Source organism: Electrophorus electricus, chromosome 2 (genome assembly GCF_041902795.1).
Source record: "Electrophorus electricus isolate QZ-2024a chromosome 2, ASM4190279v1, whole genome shotgun sequence".
Classification (NCBI taxonomy): Eukaryota; Metazoa; Chordata; class Actinopteri; order Gymnotiformes; family Gymnotidae; genus Electrophorus; species Electrophorus electricus.
In genome coordinates, this window is record NC_137498.1 from 25,929,876 (window position 1) to 25,936,092 (window position 6,217).

Here is a 6,217-nt window from a genome sequence, read left to right on the forward strand (position 1 = left end):
ACAAGGTTATCTGGACAGTATTCTGCTGTATTGATAACTGTGGAATCTGTGCTACAAGCATCTGTGACCTGGTGTCTGTCTCTGTGACCGGAGTCTCTCAGTGAAGACACCTAAAGCTATGTTTGGGAAAGAGAGAGAGAGAGAAGGAGGACAAACAGAAACAGAACCAAAAAAGAACATGAGAGAAATATACAGAAATATAAAGATAAGAACACAGCTAAGCAGAAGCCATTGGTGTAAACGATGAGCATCTGATCTGAGGAAAGCACCAAGCTCAGACTAAATCAATGCAAAATCAATGGCTTCTAGTGTTGTAAGGTGTCTGGGTTTCACTGAATAGCTACAGATGGGGGAAACACAGGGGAAGACTGAAGAGACAATCTATCTGGCCATTATTATGTGATTCTCTCTCTCACACACACACACACACATGCGCACACACACCAGCCCCCACTAAAACGTCATACTGAATTATTTAAGAATGCGAACTCCCCTTTTAAGGTATTCTGAACTGTATAAGCAATGTAAAGTTTATATTTGTGTGTATATGTGAATGTGTGAAAAAGGGCTTTAAATGACATGTTTTTATAGTCTCTGCTACTACAGTCTGATCTTTGCACCACTTGTTAAGATTTTAAGTTACATCCCACCTAGTTTACACATAGTTGACATCAGTCCTATACTACCCATTTTTTGTTTGTTTTTCAGTGATTCAGTAATGAGCCATTATTGACAATGCACAAACAACAATAAGTTTAGTATGTCTTGAAAACTCACCCTTAGATATTCCCTATGAAATAACTGTCCTTATGTTTTCACAGTATTTCTTCCTGTATTCAGAATGTATGCAGTACCTTCCTCTCTCCTCCTTTCCCTGTTTAGTGAAGAGGCAGTAGTCTGGTACGGAATGGACAGCTACTGGAAAAGAAAGGGAAGGGGAGAGGAAAGGGGGACAGTGAAGAGGAGGAAAAGATTTTAAGCATCAAACAATTATTTTTTAAAACATTATAGAAAGAAACAGTGATAATTACTATTAACAATAAAACACAAACACACTGTGTTTATTATCAAAAAGAAAAATACAATACAATTATAACACTGTATGAGTAACAGTGGTGTGTGAATATGTGTGTTATACCAACTAATTAGCCATTAGCCACACACACACACACATACATACATACATATCTATACACACACTCACACATTGTTTTGCATCGGACTAGTGCTGAAGTCAAACCTCACACAAGTAAACTATGCACTCCTGTTGCAGTCTTGCACATTATCCTACTTGCTGCTAGAGTACTGTACTAAACCAGCACTGCACTCTGAACTGTTCTGGCTGGTACTGGTGACTGCTATGTTCAGGGTAGCATATCACTGATTGCTATGCACAACTCGCTTTACATATGCCCAGTACTGTGTACTGGACTAAATAATTGCACTGTCTACTCATTTTGTATTTGTCCTGTCCTGTATTTATTATTGTTTATTTAATGTTTATTTAATGTAATTTTTACACTATATTGGACTGTTTGCACTTGTGTAGCATGTTGTCTGTTGCACTGTTGTTTTGTGTTGCACCATGGTCCTGGAGGAACATTGTCTCGTTTTTGTTGCGTACTTGTATATAGCTGAAATGACAATAAAACCTCTTTGAACTTGAACTTTGAACCTTCATTATCTTTCTAAACCTCCTTTAAATAATAAAGTCTGCACTGGATTCAAATCAAATAAATAGTATTATTTTGATGACATCTACATTGTTTTAATACTTTAATGGGTGAATCTCTTCCTTGCTTCCTCTTTTCATAATCATTAACACTGCACTCAATTATATGAACCAAAACCCTGTATTTCTGAGTGCAGACAATGCTTTCAGCAGTAATGGAATGGAAATGCTTGTGTATGGAAGAGAGTACAGGTAAACTTTGGCCTGGAGGTCTGGGTGGAACCACACAGGGCAGAAGAGGGGTAACAGATTCATCCCGGAGACAAGAAGGGATAAGCTCTTACTCCCCCACTCCCATGCTCTTACTAGCCACTCAAAGCTAGAGTATATCATGATGACACACACCATTTAAAAGCACACTGGAGTTATACAACATTGTGTGTCAATGTGCGTGTGTGAGTGCATGCACATGCATGTGTGTGTGTGTGTGTGTGTGTGTGTGTGTGTGTGTGTGTGTGTGAGTGTGTGTGTGTTCCTATGCATGTGGCCAGAAAATCTCAAGGTATCCCAACGGACAGGAGAGACAGTTCAGGACTCAAGCAAAAAGTCAGAAATGTGACATACATATTTAAGCAGTTATCTGATCTGCTCTGACCTGAACTGACATTCAGCTTCTCTCCTACTTCAGTGAACAGCCAATCTTCTCCTATGTTTTCCAGCAGCTTACATATCTAAAAGACAAAATGATGAAGGCAGCTGATTCTAAAGCCTGGAGGAGCAGGCTAGATACTGGTGCCTGAGGTCTACAGGTGTAAAAGAACTAAGATGTAGACAAATATCATATGCGATGCAGAACAGCGTACAGATGTAGCACTATTAAGTTAGCACTGTTGCTTTGCCCGTTATATAGCCAAATGCTACTTCAGTGTCACAGCCTTAAAGATTGTGCTGCATGTGGTTATTCTTTTCTCTGCATTCTAATAAACCTTGGTTTTCTGACTAGTTAAAATTCCTAACATGCGTTTTATAGTAGTAAAATTATATCTTCAGTAGCAAGTGCTATGTTTTTATAGAAACTGTGTGTGTTGGGACATTTGAGCCTTACTGGCTAATGGCCCAGCATTCCCTTTGTTTGATTTGCCTATTTGATTTGCCCTTCATCCAGCTCTCTCATATTCTCAATACCTTACTGAAGCATGATTAAAGAGCAAGGTTATTATTATTTAGTTGCTGTTACCATGGGGGACCAGAAAAAGAGAGAGAGAGAGAGAGAGAGAGAGAGAGAGAGAGAGAGAGAGAGAGAGAGAGAGAGAGAGAGAGAGAGAGAGAGAGAGAGAGAGAGAGAGAGAGAGAGAGATGTAGGGAGGGAGGTTGAAAGGAAAAAAAAAAAAAACAAAGTTTATAGAACTATATTGAACCTTGGCTGTTGTCAGACATTTTATTATCTGAAGAAACTTTATTTATAGTATCAAGATGAAACACAAAAGACGAAAGTGGAAATTGTGTGTGTTGGGGCAGTTGGGGGACAACAACAGAAAGACAACTAGTTGATCAAGCAATAAGTACTCCTTACAACTCTGTATAAATGTTCTTTTCTCTTTAAGCCCACTGTCGATGTACACTCATTTGGCTTATTAGATAGCTAACACTTATCTTGTATATGGAGGGGGCCCTTTTAATGTGACTGAATTATTCATTAATGCATTTAACAGTCCTTAGGGATTCTGGTCCATGATAACTTGATAGCAATGTGAAATTCCTGGATTCAGCACAGAACATTGCTATAATCTCAAGGTACGGCTTATGAAATCAACTAGAGATGATCCACACTTTGAGACATAGCACGTTATTCCACTGTAGATAGGTTTCCTTTTCCAAAACGGTTTAAATAAATCTGGAGTACACACGGATTTCTGCCTACACGTGTTCGCGAAGATATAAGGATGCTGGTGTGAATAAAAAATTAGACCCCATTTTCACTGGAACGGGTAGTTATCTATCTTTTCTATTAATCTGATTTATTACTTAACAGATAGCATGTTAAGTAAATAGGTGTTTCTTCATTAGTAATATATGCGATAATTAAGTCCTCTTCATATTAAAGAAAAAGAAAACTGAACAGATTTTAGGACACACGAAAACCCAAGTTAGCTAACCTAGCTAGCTAAGATGGTTAAGTTAAGTTAGTTACTAGCCAGTTAGCTTTGGTTAGTATGCAGGCACAGCTAAATGGCAAACGGACATAGCGTTGTGTTTGCTTCATTTGCAATTGTTTTGTTTTTGTTGTTGTTTTGGGGGGCGGGAAGAGATTAGTTGTTTTGGCATAGTGCATACAAAGTAGACATTACAAAGTGGCATGAAGAGAAATTTAAATTTTCAGTTAACGGCATAAAAGTATTTGTGGAACTGACTCATTCAAAAACAGATATAGCTAGTTGACTAACGTTAGCTAACCTAGTTTATACAAATCATTGCAACGTCATTAATGTAAATGTCGTTCAACCACACTTTAAAAGTGTTAAGCACCTTTAGATTTTATCAGTACATTCAGGTTTGTTTGTTTTTTTAGCTAAGAGTCATTCAGTTTGGCACATTTTGATATCTAACTGTCAGATTGAATGGGCATCTCTGGGTTACAGATCTCTTCAGGTAACCCCACAGATTTTCGATTGGATTTAGATCTAGCCTGTAGCTGGGCCATTACAAAACTTTGTTTGTTTGATCGTTGTTTTGGTGAAGCCATTCCTTGGAGGTGTTCATTTGGTGGTGTGCTTCAGTTCATTGTCATGAGAGGTGAAATTCTTTTTCATCTTTTTTTCATCTTTCATCTTCATCTATTATGCTCAGTTTCAGTGTTTATAATTTTATTTTTGGGGTCTATCTACTAGAATCGATTTACATGCTTCATTGTCCCAAAAACATCTCGTTGCCATTGTCTTAAATGCTTTGATAAGTCTTGGGTACACTACATGATGTAGCACATTATAAAAAGACTGGGTATCTCACACTTCCCAGTGGATTTTTGCTGATTTTTATAATAAATGAAAATGTCCGTGGCACAACAAGCAACTAGGGATCATACACTACATGACTTCAACCTGTTGCTTAACCAAACACGCCCCAGAACACGCCTGTCTCGCATTACCTAGGAGACTCAGATTAAACATGGAAGTACAACAAATTGTGCCACCATTTGTGCTGACCTAAAATGAAATAAATGAAAAACGCTGGTTATGGGTGGGAAGATGGAGTCAACATGGTCTGTACAGACATTGTACAGGCACATGTGCTCCTGCCATAGCTTAGTTAACTTGTCCTCCATTGTAGTACTCCATTACATTTCCTGTGTTTCATTCTAGTGCTCAATTTTCACCTCTGTGCTCCACCACAAGGATGGTGTTCTGTGTTTTTTCACGTCTTCTTTCCCAATTATCTTCTACTAAATATCTTTTGTCATTATGACAACTTTATAGTCTCATCTGACCACAACATTGACCATATTCTACATGGTTTTGGGAGATTGGATGCATTTTTTGCCAACTTTAGCTTGGATGTGTTTTTTTTCTTGTTGCTGTTGTTGTTGTTTAAAAAGACTTCCAACTTCCAACATCGTAGCCCAGACATATTAAGGACTGGAGAGAAATTGCTTCAGTTCTTTTAATGCTGAAGTAGGCCCATTGTCATCCTGGATATCCTGTTCTTAGTAATATCACTGTTGTGCCATATTTTTTCCACTTGTTAATTATTGTATTTGGTGTGTGCTGTGGTATTTCTTATGCTTTGGAATTTTTTTGTAACCCTCTTGATATTTTTCAACAATGAGGTCCCATACCTGTTCTGTAAGCAGCCCATTGGTTTTCCATTTGGATGTTACAAAGAAGATATCACTAAAATTCTAGAACAGCTGACCTTTACATGGTGTTAGTCACTGATGTCATTGATGATAGACATATTAGTATTTAACATCAGTTTGAATGTGATTGGTTGATTCTGAACACTACCACATTCTCTTTTATTAAAAGGTGTGTGCACCTTTTAAATTGAACACCTATGCAAGCTGGGGAGTTTTTTTCTTCTTTTTTCCCTTAAACATATTTCATTGTTTTTCACTTGATTTTTATATGTTGCAATTTCAAAATAAAGATGAAAAAACTTTAATTTTTTTACATAGAGAAAATCACTTATCAGGGATATATAGCTGTCTACAAATTTTATTGAGCTAGCATTAAGCTTTAGAGAAGGAAAAGTTATTGTCCTTAACAATCAATGAAGCAATAGAAATAGGTAGAAAATTAATTCTCCATTAATTTAATGGTGTCAGCTATGATAACCCAAGTCCGAAGACACGTGCAAGTTTCCTCCAGCTCACCTAGCTGTTTTGGCTCCAGACTTTTTTATTTTCACTTTTTAAAGTATTAGCTTGGTCCTATGCCCAGTTACTACTTAGAGTGACACTCTACCAGTAACTCTACCAGTGTTGATTGGTTTTATGACAAATGACAGCCAAAATAATAAGAAAATTGGTAGTTATTTTGATGTAAAAAT